The sequence below is a fragment of the Spermophilus citellus genome (genome assembly GCF_964194105.1).
Source record: "Spermophilus citellus genome assembly, chromosome: 1".
Lineage (NCBI taxonomy): Eukaryota > Metazoa > Chordata > Mammalia > Rodentia > Sciuridae > Spermophilus > Spermophilus citellus.
Genome location: NC_138182.1, coordinates 52327895 through 52350486, shown reverse-complemented (window position 1 = coordinate 52350486; position 22592 = coordinate 52327895).

The window sequence follows — 22592 nt, the reverse complement described above, 5'->3', positions numbered from 1 at the left end:
AACCAAATTTTAGTAACCCCGCACTGCTAAATACTGAATGATTATAACATGGATTTTAATTAAATTGCATACATCAAAATGATGTGAAGAATTCATGTCATTTTAATATGCTCATCTTATTTTTTTTTTGTTGTTGTTGTAGATGGACACAATACCTTCATTTATTTATTTTTACATGGTGCTGAGGATTGAACCCAGTGCCTCATACATGCAAGGCAAGTGCTCTGCCACTGACCCACAATCCCAGCCCCTTCTCCTGTTTTCTTCAGGTTGTCTTCCTGTGTGTGTGTTACCTCACCTTTACTCTAGATCTTGCAGTTCCTCTCTGTCAAGGGTCCTCTTTAGACTGTCTTAGCCAGTATTTTTTGGTTTAAGAAACACAAGCACACTTCATTCTAGACTACAATATGCCACTATATTCACAGATTTAAAAAAAATAAAAACATAAAAAGAGCCAGTCACCTAAGGGTCTAGTTCCAGGATTTGAGACTCCTCAAGAAAGAGGCAGAGACTTATTCCTCTCTCACTTCTGCTCGTGACTATGGAGTTGTTTCTATTTACTTCATTTTCTCTCCCACACTTTTCCCTCATCTGTCTTCCTTCTCTTCCTCAACCTTCAGTTAGCTAAACACCTTGCCTTAGTCCTTTATTACGCACATAGATAAAATGGGCCTGGTCTAAATGCTCTAATTAATAAAACTCTATTGTAATCATAGATGTGAACTAGCCATCTCTGATCCCCATTTCAAATTTGTCAAGAAAATCATCAACCTCTGCTTGAAACAGTTATTTCCTCTGACCTAATAAGAAAAAATTAGGAGGCAATGCCTTGAAATGAGAATGCACTTGCAAAGTTGTCACATGGATAAGGGTGGGATCTGGACCAAGCCTGATAGAATCTTCACTTCTTTGCCTCTGTAACTCTTTTGTCTTCTTTTTCTATCACTGCAGGGGCCATGGCTTGATTTTTCAAATATGTTAAAATCTGTTCTTACCTTGGGGCCTCTGTTCTGGTTGGTCCTACTGGCTGGAATCCTCTCCAAATGATGTTTGCCAACGTAGTTTTGTTACTCAGATCTTGGCAGACACATCACCTTTTTAGCAAAACCTTCTTTAGATTGGCTAACCAAACTAAGACAGCCACAATGTTACTTGATATAACCTCATCCTATTTTAGTTATTTACATAGTACTTACAATTAGCTGATTTTAAAAATATTTTCTGTGTTTTAATTTCTATTTATATCTAGCATGTAAGTCCAACACAAGAACCTCATCAAATCTTGTTCTCTAGTGCACCCCCTATGCCTTGTACAGGGCCTGATATATAGTAGGTGCTAAATTAATATTTATGGCATAAATTAATTGGTATGATGATTAACTCTTTAATACATTGACCTTCTCAATATATTCTCATTTTTTGATGAAGTAGCTTAATTAAATTTGTGTGATGTTTTAAGTGACAACTCTGTGATAATAGTTATGGGAATATAAACAAATTCAACTGGTATATTACTGTGGGCTATTTTATCTTTTCATGGGATTTAGAGTTTTGTATAATTTAACAACAACAACACAAAGTTAAAATCATTTTTTGGTTTCTGTCTTTTTACGGTTATAGTAAAAGGTGTTAAACTCCTGGTAAGCCCACATTTCCACATGTTTCTATATCCATGGATCTAAAATTAATTGTCAGTATCTTTAATCCTTCTTTTCCACATTATTGGTACCTCTTTCCTGTTTAATGGCTAATTTAAGAACAGGTATTTTTCAATAAAGAAAACTTTACAAAGTAAATAAAATTTCACAATATGTGCTAATGAAATTACATATCAAAAATTCTAAAGGAGGTGTGGGATAAAAATTTTAGAAGACTAAGAAACTTGCTGTACAACACATGTGCATAGTCAAATAAATTTCATAATGAAATAGTATACAATAGTGTATGCCAATACTATACCAAATATCATAGGCTAATATGAAATAGCACTAACAGACATGCAAAAGCCTTTTTAAGTAGTAGAATCTTTTTTTTTAAAGAGAGAGCGAGAGAGGAGAGAGAGTGAGAGAGAGAGAGAGAGAATTTTTAATATTTATTGTTTTTTTTTAGTTCTAGGCGGACACAACATCTTTGTTGGTATGTGGTGCTGAGGATCGAACCGGGGCCGCACGCATGCGAAGCGAGCGCGCTACCGCTTGAGCCACATCCCCAGCCCGAGTAGTAGAATCTTGATAGAGTTATTTAGTAAATTATTTACAAAAGTGTTATAATCCATAGGTAAGTTTCACACAATGGGTAAAATTTCTAACACCAATTCTAGGGTATAGCAAATAATAAATATTTGCAGAATGCAATGAGATTAAAAAGTCAAAATATTAAATTGGTTTTGAATAATATTTGAAGAGCTATGACTATTTGTTGTATTCAATAAATCATAGTGGAATACTATTAAATAGGGAAGTGTCACAAAATTAAGTCAAACAATAAGCTACCTTTTGTAGGTGAAATTTGAAAAGCAAATTAATTAGAAGTTGATTATAAGTTTGTGTATGAGAAGCTATGCCCCTAAAATGATGTTGACTTCTTTTAAGGTAATAATAAAAAAGAAAAAGAAGAAAAATGAGAGTACAGAGGATGAAAATTTTAAAAGAAAGCCATATATAATTCTCATTCACTATAGGCAATTCTCAGACAACTAACTACCTAGGTAAATGAAGCCAGTGACTTCCCAGCAGTAAATAATATTCACATTTTGCAATAAGTGTAACTTTAATAATATTTTTTTTTCAAGAAGTACTTAACAGATAAAACTGATAGCCATTTTCTCTTAAACTTGATCTTCCTTCTTATTTCTTGTAATAGAAAATAAGTTTCTAGGGGCTAGGGTTGTGGCTCAGTGGCAGAGCACTTGCCTTCCATGTGTGAGGCACTGAGTTTGATCCTAAGTACCACGTAAACATAAATTTAAAAAAAAAATAAAGATATTGTGCCTATCTACAACTAAAAAAATTTTAAAAATATAAGAAAATAAGTTTCTAATAAGAGGTAGAAGTATTGACCTATCCTGAATCATTATAGTAAACAAATAAACATAATACGTATTCTGGTATCACCACCAAGAATTTCATTTTCTCAAATATTTTTTAAAGAATTTTAAAATAAGGCTTTGAATGTATTTTAATAAAACGTGGCTTAGTGGTTTATCCAAGTTTATAGCAAAGTTAGACATTTTAATTAGAATAAATCATTATTCCCTGAAATTGTGAGCATAGCTCATTTTTTCCTTTGTAGCCAAAGAATTTGCTTTGTTTGGTTTTCCAAAGAAAAGTCCATCGAAAGTTAATTCCATTAATATTAAATGTGAATTGCTAAAATTATAGGTGATATAAATGGAAATAGAAATATTCCAGAACTACAGCAATATTCTTAAAAGGTATAAATGTGCATAAGGGCTCAGAAAAGATAATAGTTCAAATGACTCATAGTCTTCCTCTTGACTAAGAGGTTACCCAGAAAGGGAATATCACGGCTTTACTGTATTTGTAGTTCTAAAACTTAGGAGAAGGTATGAAAGTAAGGTGAAATATGGGAAAACTGTAGATTTAAAATGAAATAACAAAAACACTTTTGGAAATCAAGAATGTTTGGAGTGGTTGTTTGATAAAAACAAACAATGCTTCCTTCATCATCATGAAGAGTGTGGCTTATGTTATGGACACTTGTTTTAAGAAAAAGCAAAGATGTGAAGCAGATATGTGACAACTTTGGAATCAGAGCCAAGTCTGATGAAGTCCAGCCAGCATCAGCAAAAAGAGCTCATACTACAATTCCATACACATTATCAAAGCACAGAAAAGGGATGAAAACTAATGACTTCTTTTACACCACCAAGTTCTGCAGTAATTTGTTACCCAGTATTACTTTGGAGATGTCTGGTTGATACATACGTTACTTTGAAATTTGTAGCTTTTTGTCTTGGATAAGATGGAAGCCCGTGAAGGATTTGGACCACAGTGAAATAAATGATCTAAATATGTCCACTCTTTTTGCAGTACTGAAAATTATGGTCAAATAAACAATCAGAGAGACTTGTTGGAAGATATTATACTAATCCAGGTGAGAAACAATAATGATGGGCTAGAAAAGTGAGGTGATAGGGTGTGCAAAGTATTAAAATGCAAAAATTTTAAAATGTAAAAAGGTATTAAAATGTAAAATAGGACCTTGTTGATAATGTGGACATCAGATGTGTGGAAGAAAGAGATGGACTGGACAGAGAGGTGGAGATGGGAATAGAAATGGAAACAGAGATTGAGATGGAAATGTCTAGGGGAGAAATAATGGAAAGCATGGAGGTTTGTAGTTTAAAAAGTTGGAAATATTCAGCTCTTTTCACAGACATAATAAAAAGCTACAGGTAAAAATGTGCAGGAATAACTGGCTGGAAAATATGGCCAGTATCAGTATTATTCCTGTAGGTAGCCTTAGTTTGAGATGTTTTAGTAATCTAAGGAGATATGTACAAGGGATAGATACTTGGGTCTGGGAGAAAGCAAAGAGTTTAATGTTGGAGATATAAACCATGGCCTCCTCTTCAAGTACTTTGTGCTGGGCCAGAAATGAGCATGTCAATAATAAAAGAAATCTCTGTATTTTATAACTTGCTTTGATACTTATTTCATTTTATCTTATATTTCCTACCTGGCATAATCTAGTATTATTGGATAAAACCACGCTGTACTGTACTCTTATTCAAGAAATTTACCGTTGGCTTCTAATAGATGGTTCAAAACTTTCTTAAAAAATTTATAATATATTTGATCAATACTTCAAAACTGGGGGGGACCCAACATGGTGGCCGGCGAAGGGGCAGCACTCTCAATGCCTCCGCGGTAACGGGATCAGAGAGACTCATCAACACACCTACATGCGTCCTGCTGAGAAACTTCTAGCAAAATTCCGCTGAAAGGAGACCTGCCGGGAACTATGACTTCCTCCCTTCCCTTCTAATACCTTTCCTCCCAAGCATCAAATAAATTTATAGGAGTAAACAGTAACTAAGCAGTCAAACAGAACAACAAGCAACATGAGCAGCATGAAAAAGCAAGGAAGAAAAGGAGTGCAAACAATGCAGGGCAGCCTAATTATTCAGGAGGATATAGAGTCATCAGAAAAATGGTCATATAAAGAATTCAAGGAACACCTTAGACAGATGGAACCGAACCTTAAAGAGGATATGAGACAGCAAATTCAAGCAGCGAAAGAACACATTGAGAATGAATTACATAAACAGATAAAAGAAGAAGTTAAGCATCTTTATCAGGAGATAGAGATTATAAAAAAGAATCAAACAATAATCTTAGAAATGAAGGAAATTATTAACCAAATTAAAAACTCAAATGAGAGTATCACTAATAGAGTGGAGCAAGTAGAAACCAGAACGTTAGATAATGAAGACAAAATATATCATCTTGAAAAGAGTCTAGCCAACTCAGATAGGCTGGTTAAAAATCACGAGAGAAACATCCAAGAGATATGTGATAACATAAAAAAAACAAATTTAAGAGTCATCGGGATAGAGGAAGGGATAGAGATTCAAACCAAGGGAATGAGTAACCTGCTAAATGAAATAATTACAGAAAACTTTCCAGAAATAAAAAGGAAACAGATATACAAATTGTAGATGCATACAGGACACCGAGCATACAAAATCACAGTAGACCAACGCCAAGACACATTGTTATGAGGATATCCAATATACATAACAAAGAGAAAATATTAAAAGCTACAAGAGAAAAGAGGCAGATTACATTCAGGGGTAAACCAATAAGGTTAACAACGGATTTTTCATCACAGACACTGAAAGCGAGAAGATCCTGGAACAACGTATTTCAAACATTGAAAGACAATGGATGCCAACCAAGAATTCTGTATCCAGCAAAATTAAGCTTCAGATATGACAATGAAATAAAAATCTTTCATGATAAACAAAAGCTAAAAGAATTTGCAGCCAGAAAGCCAGCATTGCAAAGCATCTTGAGCAAAACACTACACGAGGAAGAAATGAATAACAATAACCAAAGCCAACAGTGGGAAGTACCTCAGTAAGGACAGACGGTGGGGGGAAAGCTAACCATGGAGAAACAAACTAAATTAAAAAAAAAGAGAGATAAATAATCAAACATGGCTGGAAGTACAAAACATATATCAATAGTAACTCTAAATGTTAATGGTTTAAACTCTCCAATAAAGCGACAGAGGCTGGTAACATGGATTAAAAAAACAAATCCAACAATATGCTGCCTCAAGGAGACACATCTGACTGGAAAAGACGTACACAGGCTGAAGGTGAAAGGTTTGGAAAAAATATACACGCACACAGTCCTCGCAAGCAAGCAGGGGTGGCCATCCTCATATCGAATAAAATCGACTTCAAGACTAAATTAATCCAAAGGGATAAGGAAGGACATTACATACTGTTACAAGGAACCATTCACCAACAAGATATAACAATTATCAATATTTATGCACCAAATAATGGTGCTGCGACGTTCATAAAACAAATTCTCCTAAAGTTCAAGAATCAAATGGACCACAACACAATAATTATGGGTGACTTCAACACACCTCTCTCACCATTGGACAGATCCTCCAAACAAAAGTTGAATAAAGAAACTATAGAACTCAATATCACAATTAATAACCTAGACTTAACTGACATATATAGAATATATCAACCATCTTCAAGTGGATATACTTTTTTCTCAGCAGCACATGGATCCTTCTCAAAAATAGACCATATATTATACCATAGGGCAACCCTTAGTAAATATAAAGGGGTGGAGATAATACCATGCACTTTATCCAATCATAGTGGAATGAAACTGGAAATCAATGATAAAAGAAGGAAGGGAAAATCCTATATCACATGGAAAATGAACAATATATTACTGAATGATCAAAGGGTTACAGAAGACATAAAGGAGGAAATCAAAAAATTCTTAGAGATAAATGAAAATACAGACACAACATATCGGAATCTATGGGACACAATGAAAGCAGTTTTAAGAGGGAAATTCATCGCCTGGAGGTCATTCCTCAAAAAAAAAGAAAAACCAACAAATAAATGAGCTCACACTTCTTCTCAAAGCCCTAGAAAAGGAAGAACAAAACAACAACAAATGCAGCAGAAGGCAAGAAATAATTAAAATCAGAGCAGAAATCAATGAAATTGAAACAAAAGAAACTACTGAAAAAATTAACAAAACTGAAAGTTGGTTCTTCGAAAAAATAAATAAGATTGACAGACCCTTAGCCATGCTAATAAAGAGAAGAAGAGAGAGAACTCAAATCACTAACATACGGGATGAAAAAGGCAATATCACAACAGATGCTACAGAAATACAGAAGACAATTAGAAATTATTTTGAAACCCTATATTCCTATAAAATAGTGGATAGTGAAGACATCGATAAATTTCTTAAGACATATGATTTGCCCAGACTGAGTCAGGAGGATACACACAATTTGAACAGACCAATATCAATGGATGAAATAGAAGAAGCAATCAAAAGACTACCAACCAAGAAAAGCCCAGTGGGAAGTACCTCAGTAAGGACAGACGGTGGGGGGAAAGCTAACCATGGAGAAACAAACTAAATTAAAAAAAAAGAGAGATAAATAATCAAGTTATTTCAGGAAATAGAAAAAGAGTGAGCCCTTCCAAACTCATTCTATGAGGCCAACATAACCCTGATTCCAAAACCAGACAAAGACACCTCAAAGAAAGAAAACTACAGACCAATATCTCTGATGAACCTAGATGCAAAAATCCTCAATAAAATACTGGCGAATCGGATACAAAGGCACATTAAAAAAATTGTGCACCATGATCAAGTAGGATTCATCCCTGGGATGCAAGGATGGTTCAATATACGGAAATCAATAAATGTTATCCACCACATCAATAGACTTAAAGATAAGAACCATATGATCATCTCAATAGACACAGAAAAAGCATTCAACAAAGTACAGCATCCCTTTATGTTCAAAACATTAGAAAAACTAGGGATAACAGGAACTTACCTTAACATTTTAAAAGCTATCTATGCTAAGCCTCAGGCTAGCATCATTCTGAATGGAGAAAAATTGAAGGCATTCCCTAATTGAAGGCATTCTAAAATCTGGCACAAGACAGGGATGCCCTCTATCACCACTGCTATTCAATATAGTTCTCGAACCACTGGCCAGAGCAATTAGACAGACGAAAGAAATTAAAGGCATAAAAATTGGAAAAGAAGAACTTAAATTATCACTATTTGCGGATGACATGATTGTATACCTAGAAGACCCAAAAGGGTCTACAAAAAAACTACTAGAACTAATAAATGAATTCAGCAAAGTGGCAGGATATAAAATCAACACGCATAAATCAAAGGCATTTCTGTATATCAGTGACAAAACTTCTGAAATGGAAATGAGGAAAAACACTCCATTCACAATATCCTCAAGAAAAATAAAATACTTGGGAATCAACCTAACAAAAGAGGTGAAAGATTTATACAATGAAAACTACAGAACCCTAAAGAGAGAAGTAGAAGAAGATCTTAGAATATGGAAAAATATACCGTGTTCATGGATAGGCAGAACCAACATAATCAAAATGGCGATATTACCAAAAGTTCTCTGTAGGTTTAATGAAATGCCAATCAAAATCCCAATGGCACTTCTTGTAGAAATAGATAAAGCAATCATGAAATTCATATGGAAAAATAAAAGACCCAGAATAGCAAAAGCAATACTAAGCAGGAAGTGTGAATCAGGCGGTATTGCGATACCAGACTCAAACTATATTACAGAGCAATAGTAACAAAAACAACATGGTACTGGTACCAAAACAGGCGGGTGGACCAATGGTACAGAATAGAGGACACAGAGACTAATTCACAAAGTTACAACTATCTTATATTTGATAAAGGGGCTAAAAGCATGCAATGGAGGAAGGATAGAATCTTCAACAAATGGTGTTGGGAAAACTGGAAATCCATATGCAACAAAATGAAACTAAATCCTCTCCTCTCACCATGCACAAAAATTAACTCAAAATTGATCAAAGACCTTGATATCAAATTAGAGACTCTGTATCTGATAGAGGAAAAAGTTGGCCCCGATCTACATATTGTAGGGGCGGGCTCCAAATTCCTTTATAGGACACCCATAGCACAAGAGTTAATAACAAGAATCAACAAATGGGACTTACTTAAACTAAAAAGTTTTTTCACAGCAAGAGAAACAATAAGAGAGATAAATAGGGAGCCTACATCATGGAAACAAATTTTTACTCCTCACACTTCAGATAGAGCCCTAATATCCAGAGTATACAAAGAACACAAAAAATTAGACAACAAGTAAGCAAATAACCCAATCAACAAATGGTCCAAGGACCTAAACAGACACTTCTCAGAGGAGGACATACAATCAATCAACAAGTACATGAAAAAATGCTCACCATCGCTAGCACTCAGAGAAATGCAAATCAAAACCACCCTAAGATACCATCTCACTCCAGTAAGATTGGCAGCCATTATGAAGTCAAACAACAACAAATGCTGGAGAGGATGTGGGGAAAAGGGTACTCTTGTACATTGCTGGTGGGACTGCAAATTGGTTCGGCCACTTTGGAAAGCAGTATGGGGATTCCTGGGAAAGCTACCAATGGAACCACCATTTGTCCCAGCTATTGCCCTTCTGAGACTATTCCCTGAAGACCTTAAAAGAGCACGCTACAGGGATACTGCCACATGAATGTTCATAGTAGCACAATTCACAATAGCTAGACTGTGGAAACAACCCAGATGCCCTTCAATGGATGAATGGATTAAAAAATGTGGCATCTATACACCATGGAGTATTACACAGCACTAAAAAATGACAAAATCATGGAATTCGCAGGGAAATGGATGGCAATAGAGCAGATTATGCTTAGTGAAGCTAGCCAATTCCTAAAAAACAAATACCAAATGTCTTCTTTGATATAATGAGAGCAACTAAGAATAGAGCAGGGAGGAAGAGCAGGAAGAAAAGATTAACATTAAACAGAGACATGAAGGGGGAGGGAAAGGGAGAGAAAAGGGGAATTGCATGGAAATGGAGGGAGACCCTCATTGTTATACAAATTTACATATAAGAGGCTGTGAGGGGAATGGGAAAATAAACCAGGAGAGAAATGAATTATAGTAGATGGGGTAGATAGAGAAGATGGGAGGGGAATGGAGGGGGGATAGTATAGGATAGGAAAGGTAGCAGAATACAACAGTTACTAGTATGGCATTATGTAAAAATGTGGATGTGTAACTGATATGATTTTGCAATCTGTGTTTGGGGTAAAAATGGGAGTTCATAACTCACTTGAAGCTTATGTATGAAATATGATATGTCAGGAGCTTTGTAATGTTTTGAACAACCAATAAAAAAATACTTCAAAACTATTATTTAAACATTTACTCAATATACTACATTATTAAATGAATATTTATATATATATATTTGGACTGAATCTCTGAAATCTTGTATTTTTATTATACATACAAGACATCTCCACTCAGATTAGCCACTCTATAGCTACATGTGGCCAATGACTACCATATGGGTACTTCAGGTTGAAAATGAAATTCAGTTTGCTCAAAAAATGAACAAATAATTATTTTTTAATCATTGAATAATTATTCTAATTCTGGTTTTAAGAAAAAAATCACTTTGGGTAATTTTCTGATCAATTAAATTTCATTTATCTTCATTGCCTTCCTGAATATCATCCAACCATGCAGGAAGTATACAGCCTGTTGTAGAGGGAAAGATTCATCCACCTGCTTATACTACTGTCCCCACATGGCTATTATCCATTAAACATCTCATGCTGTGGGTCTGTGGGCTTCACTACTGGTACAGCTCTTCTACAGTTACTCTTTCACACAGGTCTGTGTGCCTTTGCTATGGGGGTGGGTGGGTGGGTTGTCTCTCCCTCCAGCTATCCTTGCCTCCTTGTTTCTTCCAAGACTTGGAAGACTATTCTTCTGGGCTCTACTATGCTTTAATTGTTCCCTTCAAACTCATGTTGAAGTTTAATTGCTGTGCTCAACCCTTCTTCACTAATATCTACATGCAATTATTCTGATTCTCCAGTAGACTTCTCATGCTTTAGTTTCACCTTCTGAAAGCTCCTGTTATATCTCCATTTCCTTCTCTCTCAAGCCATGATCATACTTCAGAAGGGAAGATGTGTTTGAGCAAGGATGAGATTGATTAGATTGTTGATAGTATCATGTAGAATTGTGGGTAAGGACATAAAATCCCTAAATTATTGTCATTGCTAAAAAATCCAAAGTTGACACAACACACAGAAATGACAAATTAATATCAATAAGCTAATATTTGGACTTGTGCTCAGTTTTCATCTATGTATCATTTAACTTTGGAGCATTATCCAAGGACAGAAGGGCTATCCATTTCCTCTAAAGGACCTGCCCGTATCTTATGTGCCCCATAGGAGGAGGGTTTAACAAAGCTAGGTATCAAAGGAATAGAATACCGGGTATTTGCCCACGATGCCATAGAGGGAGACATTGGGCTAATGAATGCCATTCTCAAACCACCATAGAGGGTATTCCGTTATCAAAAAATGGACAAGGACCAAGTGCTTACCCACGATATCGTGGAGAAAGGTATCAGGCTCCATTGCCAAAAAAAGGACTAGAGGGCCCAATGCCCCGGGGCCCAAAAACCACAAATATACGGGGCAATGGAGGAACCCAGCAGCACCATCAAGGTAGTGTGCAGGACGCATTATCCATTAAATCCCTCATCAGACAAACTAGAGAGAGCGCAGGGTTGGACATCTGCGCCTCTGCCAGAGCAGTACTAACTCCAGAAATGGGAGTTCAAATCATTCCTACAGGAGTAAAAGGACCTCTTCCCCAGGGAACAGTAGGCCTATTATTGGGACGTAGTTATTCTACACTAAAAGGACTTATGATAAGTCCTGGGGTAATTGATCCCGATTATGAGGGTGAAATAAAAATTAGAGCTAGTTCTCCAAGAGGTATATCAGTAATTTCACCAGGAGATAGAATAGCACAGTTATTAATAATACCCAGCCTGCATGATAAATTTTCCAGTTGTAATGTAGAAAGAGGTTCCAAGGGATTAGGCTCCACAGGTATAGATTGGGCTATGCTGTCTTTAAATTTAGATTCTCGCCCAATGCTAAAATTAAATATTCAAGGACATGACTTTAATGGGGTGCTGGACACAGGTGCTGACCTCAGCATCATATCTCGTCAAGAATGGCCAAAACATTGGCCATTACAACAAGCCACTCAAACGCTTTGAGGCCTAGGAGTGGCAACAAATCCCCATAGAAGTGCTATGGTATTAGATTGGAGGGATCCTGAAGGATGTGAAGGAACTATACAGCCCTATGTATTGGATCATCTTCCCGTAAATTTATGGGGATGAGATGTCCTAGATCAATTAGGATTGACATTAACAAATAACATCAATCCTAACACGCCCACTACTAGGGCTAGACAAGGCTTTAGGAAAGAAAAAAGATTAAGAGAACAAGAACAAGATATGACAGCACCAATTCAAATAGATCAAGAAATAAATAGACATGGATTGGGTTTTCATAAAGGGCCACTGAGACAATCAAAATTACTTGGAAATCAGAAAGACCAGTGTGGGTTCCTCAGTGGCCCCTGACTAAAGAAAAGATACAAGTAGCCCATGACCTGGTCAGACAACAATTAGCGGAAGGACATATACAACCTTCCGTATCCCCCATAATACTCCCATTTTTGTCATTAAAAAGAAATCTGGTAAATGGAGATTATTGCAAGATTTAAGAGCCATTAATAATGAGATGGTTATTATGGGACCTGCTCAATCAGGGATTCCCCAGTTGTCTGCTTTACCAAAAACCTGGTATGTTTTAGCTATAGATATTAAAGATTGTTTCTTTTCAATTCCAATTCATCCCGAGGATAGTCCACATTTTGCAATTACTATCCCTGCACTGAATCATGAAGGTCCTGATCAGAGATATGAATGGAAAGTACTCCCTCAAGGGATGGCTAACAGCCCAACTATGTGTCAAATTTATGTTAATAAAGCAATCCAGCCACTTAGAAATCAAAATCCTGAACTACAAATATTTCACTATATGGATGATGTGTTATTGGCACATAAAGATAAAAACACATTGCTACAATGTTATGCCACACTTACAAACTTATTAAAAAATTATAATCTAGAGATAGCAATAGATAAAGTACAATTAAATCTTCCAATTAATTATTTAGGAGTTCTATTATCCTCAACCATGGTCCATCCACCAAAAATTCAAATATGAGTAGATCAACTCAAATCACTTAATGACTTTCAAAAGTTATTGGGAGACATAAATTGGATAAGGCCTTATCTAGGCATACCAACAGGAGAGTTGGGACCTTTATTTGATATTCTAAAAGGTCCATCAGATCCAAATTCACCCCGCATGTTAACGCCTGAAGCAAGAAAAGCATTAAAAATCATTGAGACATATATTGAAAATATGCATTTGGATAGAATTGATATAAGTTTGCCTTTATTATTTATTGTATTACCAACAAAAAATATTCCTACAGGAGTATTTTGGCAAGAAGGTCCATTATTGTGGATACATTTATCTTATTCTCCTAACACTATTCTTACTAGATATCCTGAGGCTGTAGGACAATTAATACTCAAAGGAATAAAAGCAGCAAAGGGAGTGTTTGGGATTTCTCCCAATAAAATTATTACTCCATATACTATGGATCAAATTGATGAGTTAGCTAATGAGTTAAATACTTGGGCAATAATCATGTGTAAATCTAGTGTTTCATTTGATAATCACTTACCATCTAATCCTTTGTTGTCTTTTTGGTCTAAGCATCCTGTAGTTTTTCCAAAAATTACAAGAAAAACCCCTATCATAAATGCTCCAAATATATTCACTGATGGGTCAAACAATGGTACAGCAGCAGTAGTTACTCCTGATCAAACTTTTACATTTTTAGTGTCCAAATAATCAGCTCAAAAGGTAGAGCTTAATGCAGTATTACAAGCTTTTATGATGTTTAAAGATTCTGTATTTAATTTATTTTCTGATAGTCAGTATGTAGTTAATGCTATAGTATCCCTTGAAGATGCTGGTAGGATTTCACCTTCTTCTACTGTTTTCTCTTTGTTTTCCGCTATACAAAGTCTAATCTGGGACAGAAAAGATCCATTCTTTATAGGACATATCAGGGCACATACAGGATTGCCTGGAGCCCTTAGTTTGGGCAATGAACTAGCAGATAAATCTACACATGACGTACATATTTTCTCCACAATAGAAGAAGCTATAAATTTTCATAAAAGGTTCCATGTCAATGCTAATACTTTCCAAAAGCATTTTAAAATAACTAAAGAACAAGCCAGACATATAATAAAACAATGTCAAAATTGTGTGACCTTTTTACCACAAGTTAATCTTGGAGTCAATCCTAGAGGACTGATACCTAACCATATTTGGCAGATGGATGTCACACACTTGCCAGAATTTGGAAAATTAAAATATTTGCATGTTACAGTTGATACTTCTTCCGGATTTTTGATGGGCTCCCTTCATACTGGAGAAAAAACTAAAGATGTTATAGCTCATTGCTTACAATATTTTGCCAATGTGGGCGTTCCAATACAGTTAAAAACGGACAATGGTCCTGGTTATACGTCTACCTCTTTTAAACAATTTTGCTCATCATTTGGCATTACTCACATAACAGGAATTCCATACAATCCACAAGGACAAGGCATAGTTGAAAGAGCTCATCAAACTATTAAAATGTACTTATTAAAACAAAAGGAGGGAATTGGAAAGGGGTATATATCCCCCAAAGATAAACTTAAAATAACCCTTTTTACTCTAAACTTTTTAAATTTGGATTCATCAGGGCTTAGTGCTGTGGAAAGACATTTGTACCCAAAAAATGCACATAAGCCTAAGGTACTTTGGAAGGATATTCTAACAGGACAATGGAAAGGTCCGGACCCAGTGATAGTCTGGAGTCGGGGCTCTGTCTGTGTTTTTCCACAGGAGGAACAGCAGCCAATTTGGATTCCAGAGAGGTTAACCAAAAGAATTTCTACAGAAAAAGAAGATGATTTGACTCAAATCCATAACAGCTGATATCCAGAACTCCAGCTTGGCTATTCTTACATCTGTGACAGTGATCAACCAGGATGCTTTTTTCAATATCTATTTCATTATTGCTTTTTCCCACATCATAAATTTCCATTTTATTTTTGAGCTCATACAGACATAAATTAATGTTTTTCTGATCAGTTTTATTTTTTGACTATGGAGTTTTTAAACATTGCAATGGAGATTTCACCTAGGTAAATCTACAAGGCCTTTACTATTGTCTTATGTGTTGTATGTTACGTGTGCACATTTCTGCTTTGTGTTGTATGTCTGTATGTGCGTATGTCCATATATCATATATGAGGAGCACTCATAAAAATATGGATCCAAATTTTTTTTTTTATTCACGTGATTTTAATGGTTTAATTTAATTTGGGTAAACAGCTGTTGAAGACTGTTTTAATATGTGTACAAATAAGCAGGTTAACAGACCTGTTTGTTTACTTTCACCTTTCCTTTTCATTATATTTAATAATTCTGTTCAGGATAATGTAAATTGTTCTAAAAATTGTTTTCTTAATACCTGTTGAAATGTTACATTTTTTTCTTTTCTTAACATCATTGTCAAGCCCTATTTTCATCCCAGTGCCGGTGAAGACAAAGATGAAACCAAACTACAACTTCTTCAATAATTATCACAACAAACTGTATAAACTGATGCATCATTGAATAATAACTCAACAAGTAATGCTCAATCACTGAGTCGATGTATTTTGGGAGGAAATGAACATATTGATAGATTCCTCCACTTTGAACTGCTTACAAAACTTGCCTGGACTATGTATCACTTGTATGCATTGTGCTCTATTTGTTGATACAGCGAATTATGGTAGTGCTGGCGTATCTTAGCTGATGTGTCACCAGTGTTACAATTTTTCCTAAGGAGCCATCAATTGACTTGATGTCGTGGCATTCCTGTATCCTCCTCCCTTCTACTAGTGATGGTCTAATTTTGGGGGCCAACTGAGGTGAGGCAAAGAACCTCACCCCCCCACTGGCACCAAGGCCAAATTTGGGGGCCAACAGAGGTGAGGTAAAGAACCTCACCCCCCCCCCACTGGTGCATAGGCCTATCCACAGGTATGGCTATATACTGGACCGCTCGTCAGTGACGGGTATGATTCAGTTGCAGTGGTATCAACCTAAGACAGGAGGCTGATGCCTAGAGGTCAGTTTTCCGATGACGGGTAAGAACCATATGTTGAATTGGACATACCTAACAGGCATGATCCCTAGCCATATTGCCTGTTGCTTAATTAAACAGAAGGGGGCAGATGCTAGGAGCCACAACCAAATAATATGATGCATGGCTCTTTTGGTTGTAAGGTGAGGCCAGCTAGCCATTGAGATGATATGATTATGTTAAGATTTACATTCATATGGAAATTGGACCCCTGCTGTTCACCTTGGCCTGCTATGGGACTCATGTTACGGTACTCCTGGAGAGTTCCCATTGGTTGGGGAAGGATAGTAGGAGGGAATTCCGGGGGAGGTCCTGGGCCCCGGTTCTGGTAGACATGACCGCGTGGGTGGACCGGCTTGCTTGCCGGACGCGTACGGGGTATTGGTGGCATTTTCAAAAATAAAGTTTTGTTCCTGCTTGAGTGGCTCGTGATTCTGTGCCCAGCCAGACTGCGGCACAGTGTCATTATTTGTGTTCAAAGTAACAAGTCCTGTGTGATTTTCAATGATCTCTAATAGTAGCTACTATTTCCTTTTTGTTTACTTTCTAAAGCACCATTGGTTAATCATTACGATAATCCTATGTGTTAGATATTACTACTATACATATTTTACAGATAAGGACATTTAGGCACAGAGAATAAGTTAGTTTCCTAAGGTCAAAGAGCTAAAAAATCACATATCCAGAACCTGAACACAGGCAAATTATGACTTTGGAGCAGAGCTGCTAATAATATGTAAGTAGCTTTATTTCATTTTCCTTTAAATTTGATAATTTCTTTTGTTCTCTTCTCTCCCTAAACTTTAGTTCAGAACATACTATTACATGCTAGGTTTTCCTTCATTTCCCTGTAAAGCTGCTCTCTTTATTATATACACAACATTATCTTCTGCCCTCATTACATGTCTTAAAGATTTTCTCTTCTGTCTTTAGCTCATGAAACCATTAAACTTGACAACTTGAAATTTTACTTGTGTTCTCTAAAAGACACATAACACCTTCCCAAACATCAATTCAATAGATTTTCTTGCATTCTCCTTCTTTCTTGGCGTTAGTAAAATAGTAACTAAGAGCACATGGTTCTTAACATGAGGAATGTCTAACTCCAAACAATGAATTTGTCACTTCCAAGCTAGGGGGAAAAGGCTGATGTCTAATATCCAAATACTTATCTACCACTCATATTCCTAAAAGAAACTGGTTTCTAATACTACCCTTGTGTGGATATTAATATCATTCAACAAATGCTAGTAAATATGAATATAAAGAATTACTATTTTTTTCTTGAAACTTGTTTTCTGACATACTTTTATGAAATTCTTTTTCTAAATATTTTTTTAGTTGTAGATGGACACAATATCTTTATTTTACTTATTTATTTTTATGTGGGGCTGAGGATTGAACCCAGTTATCTCATGCATGTGAGGCAAGTGCTCTACCACTGAGCCACAAACCCATCCCAATGAAATTCTTCATGGGAAAAAAAAATACTGATTTTCTAAATTCTTCTTCCTTTAATACTGTCTACACATGATTGCTGGCAAAAGCTGTCATTGATCTGTTTTTTTTTTTTTTGTCCTTTTTGTAGAAATTTTACTGTCTGTGCATCCTTCACTATCAAAGAACAGGCTTCGCTCTCATGCAGGGGCCTTCCAGACCAACTTCTGCCACACACTTCCTTTCTGAAAAGTGGAGTCTCTATTCCCAACTGTCCCCTAGACATTTCCATTTTGATATTCTGCCGGTAAATAGAAATCGCCATATACAAATAAGTGAAAAAGCAAGTTTCTTTGTTCTAATATGATTCTTATTTCTGCTCTTTGGTTTTGGGGCCATTTTTCTATCTCAGTAGACATTGGCATCAGAATCAGTTTTTCATCTGTCACCACACTATGAACCTAATCTAGTCATATGTACTGTTCATAAATCAGGCCTGCTTCTTTTATTCACCTGTGTGTTACATCTACTATCACCTGGAACACCACACTTGCCCCTCAAACAGACATCCATAAAATTCTAGTAGATTGAGAGTTATCAGTGTTACTAATAGCTGTTCCTTCTGGCTCCAAACTGCGTGTGGTCCCAGTTTATTCTCTTTTTCACCAACTGAAATGTAGAGACCAGAGTTTCTCCAGAAGTATTTGTGCACAAGCTATCTCATTGTAGATTTCATTTACAAAAATGAGCAGATAATCCTGAGGGTAATTGGGGGAAAATTCTGGGAAAAGAAGTATAAAACTTAAAAGAAAAGCAAAATATTAAGATTTACTTGAGGCATGCAAGGTCAAACATACATCAGTGTGGTGTAACTATCTGTATCACTTGAGCACCTGCTGGGTGCTAAGTGTTGTGAGCTATGGTTGCCTGTGTGGTGAAGATACAGTTCTTACTTTTGCTAAGCTCACAGGATGATATAAATAAAAGACACACACAACAAGAATAGATCAACCAGTACAAGGTTAAATGCTGGAATTATGTACAGAGTAAGAAAAGTTGTGAATTCCTTTGGCCATCCAGAGCTCCCCAGAGCTATTTACTTTCCAAGGCAGGTGAGTGTTCTTCTTATGGCTATACAATTTTGTAGCCTAGATATTACATTATATCCCTCTCATATGTGATGATTTATTAGTAACTAAAACCTATCCTTCAGGAGACTCTGACACCTGCATAAACAACTAGACTCTGTTTCATATTTATAGATGCAAGCTTGAAAGTTTAGGTGTAGCAGTATGAGAACTGGTTATTTTATCTTTTCAGTTAAGTTTAATTATATGTATCCTTACCTTTCAAAATATTATTTATTGTCTTCCTCAGGTACAATGGTGTTTCAGAAGTCAATATATCAAAGAGTTGTATATCCTCTAACTATCCCTCTCTGATTTAGGTAGAGACTGCCACATATTGTAATGCTACTTCTGGATAACAGGATGCAGTCCTTTCCCATTAGTAACAAAAGCAATTACTCAAAGAGAGACACACCGTATCTTTATTTTGCCTCTGTTCTTTTATCCATATTAGACTTTTCACTTTTATGAGAAACTGCTTCTTTCAAAATTGCTAGCTTGTTGTGGTTGCCCAGTGATTCACTTCATTTCTGCATTTAAACCATTTTGATTATGCTATAATTATAATCTGTCTATTTTTATGAATTTCAATTATTTCAAGGCTGAAAAGAATTTGGTTGATATGTTTTGAAAGAGAAAACAAGCTGTTTATTCTCTGAAATTTAAGAATTAGAGAAAACCCCCTCTTTGCCTTCAGCACTGCTCTCTCTCTTTCTCTTCATTGTCAAATACTGTAGTTTTAGATATTTGCTATCATTGTGCATCCCTGTTCTTAGAATGTTGCTGCACTGAAGTCTTTTATTGTAATCTTGAACACACAGGCTTTTCTCTGATCCTCTGAGTGGTTTTGTCCCCTTGTTATATGGGTTTTTCCATTACAGATTCATGAGAGGTAGCTGATCACATGGGAAATTATTTCTCTTACAATTTCTCCTTCAGGAAGGTGACCAGGCCTACTCTGAATCTGATGAAGAGTTGAATAGATGAATGAACAAATGAAGCTCCTGGTAATCTCTCATCATTACTGTATTCTTCCCCACTGGTATTTTCCAACCAGTTCTTTGCGCTTCTTTTAAATGATATTGTTCCTTCTGTTGTCCAATAGTTTTTCCAAAGGACTGGTCACACTTGAAAATATGATACCAAGGTGAAATCAAGAGTCTTTTCTTCTGTGAACTAATAAAATAATCCACTCTTTAATAATGAAAATTTAGAGGGAGCAAAGTGGGTCATTGGAATCTCATATATCACATTGATTACACTCTTCATCCTCCTCCTCAGTTCCATCTTTCAACCTAACTTCTTTAACTTTTTCTTTATGTATTTTTGCCTTCTTTCTGTTCTAATTTTCCACTTTTTTCTTCTCTTTTTATGATTTCTATTTCTCTTTCGATACTAGTACCAACAGTTAAACCTGCTCATTTATAGAATTTAAGAATTTTTAACACATAGGAATAGTCTAACCATGTGAATATAGCCCTGCTTGCTGATATTCATGTACCCAGTAAACTGCAATCTTCTCCATAGTCCCTCATGTTGGTTCAATTTAGGTGCTTGGAAAACTGCGTTGCATTCAGAATAGGCTCAGATCATTCTCTACCTTTGTATGGGGCATTAGACTTCCTCCTCATATTCTATCCACTGATGTTAGTAAAGCTCCAAAATGAAAGGATTAGCAAGATCACAAACATAATATTTGCCTAATCTTTAACACAAATTTCAAGTGTTTGCTGCAAAATTTGACCTGAAAACTTTTCTAAACTTCATTATCAACATAAATTTCTATCCAGTATATTCCTTTATGTGATGATTCAGTGACATTGGGTGCAATCTATAGAACTGCAGCAGAAGCCCATTCCCAAAGTCCCATGAGTTCTTTTAGGTTCTCTCAGTTATATCCCAGAGGTCCTCTCACTTAACAATAACATACCATGTTTACAGACATTTAATTTTACTTTATGGTTGTTTTGATAAAAATAATTCACCTAACTTAGAGTACATTCTTAATCAAAACAAGAAGAAAAAAAACAATTAATAAATCTCTTGCTTAATAGTAGCTAAATAAAGAAGGTTATGATCAGGCTGGTAGACTCAGATTAGAACACAAAGTTAAAAACCATTGTCTTTATTTGAATTCCAGATATTCTAGTCTTGGGAACTAAAGTTGTTTACTACTTCAAAATTCTAGCAATTTCCTATAATTCAGTTGCAATTAAAAGTTATTTTCACTAGTGATGCACATTCTTTATTTTGTTTATTTTTCAGGAATGATAAAGTAAGAAAAGAGAAAACTACAAAAATTAATTAGGTATTATAAATACATTTGAAACTATTTACTAGTATGCTTTATAACAATGGAGTAAAATTACATGGTAAATGATATGCATTCCTTTTTTGGTGAATTTTATTAAATAGTAATATTAATCATTATAACTGAATGACTACACTGCCAGCTTGCTCTATTCACATGGGTATATACTTAAGTGAAAGAGTTCATTCATATTCATGCAAATTTGTTAGAAATATCATTGCTTCTGGAACATTTATTGGGCTGCATATTATAATTAAAATATCTCTGTCATCTTTTAAAATGGTTTCCTTATTTCTTCTTTTCTGTACTTTGTAAAAGCTAACTAGTTAAACTATAAAAGATAATCATTATATAGGTCACATCTGATTCATTAATGCTATCAGTGGGAAATGAATACTTGCATTATCATATTCTAAAAGATGTATTTTAGTGACATGGTAACATTGAATAAAAGTGTATCTACTTTATTTATGGAAATTTAAAAAGAAAAAAAATTTAAAATATGGGGAAAGGATTCCTGATAGACCATTTTCTCACTAATAGTCTAAAATTTTCTTAAACTTGTGATAAAATTACTGGCACTATTCAATTCCTTTTTAGCTAAGCCAACTTATTCTCTGAATGTTACCATAAATGGTAGTTAACTTACAGAATTTTTTGTGACATGCATAGAAAAATGTTTCTTATTTGTAGCTGGAAATTCCTAAAAGTAAGAAATTCCTTAAAGAAGTAATATTTATTTATTTATTTTTTAAATTTATTTTTTATTAGTTGCTCAAGACAATACAATGATCTTGACATATCATATATTTGATTCAAATGGGGTATGAATTCTTATTTTTCCACGTGTACAGATTGTAGGATCACAAATATTTAAATAAATTCTCAAAAAGAAAATAGTACATATCCAGGAAAATAAAAAAAAAATTAAGATTTCCAGATAAAGCAAGGTATATACACAAATCTCAGATATAAAAAAATACAGATATTTGCCTTCCATAGTATAGGCAAAATGAAAAATGAGACTGGAGAAATAGGCAGAGGCTAAATTAGGAAATTATTTTGAGGTATAGTTGGGTAGATGAAACTTTATATTAAAGGAAATTGCAGTGTTTGTTGAAGTGTTTTGAGCAAAGGTAAGACATGTTCAGATTCCTATTTTAGGAAGGGTCATCTATCAGGAAAATAGAAGATGACTGGATGGAGGGAGTAATTGGGCTGCTATCACAGTGTTGGGGTTCAAAACTTGAACAGCAACTATGAAATCAG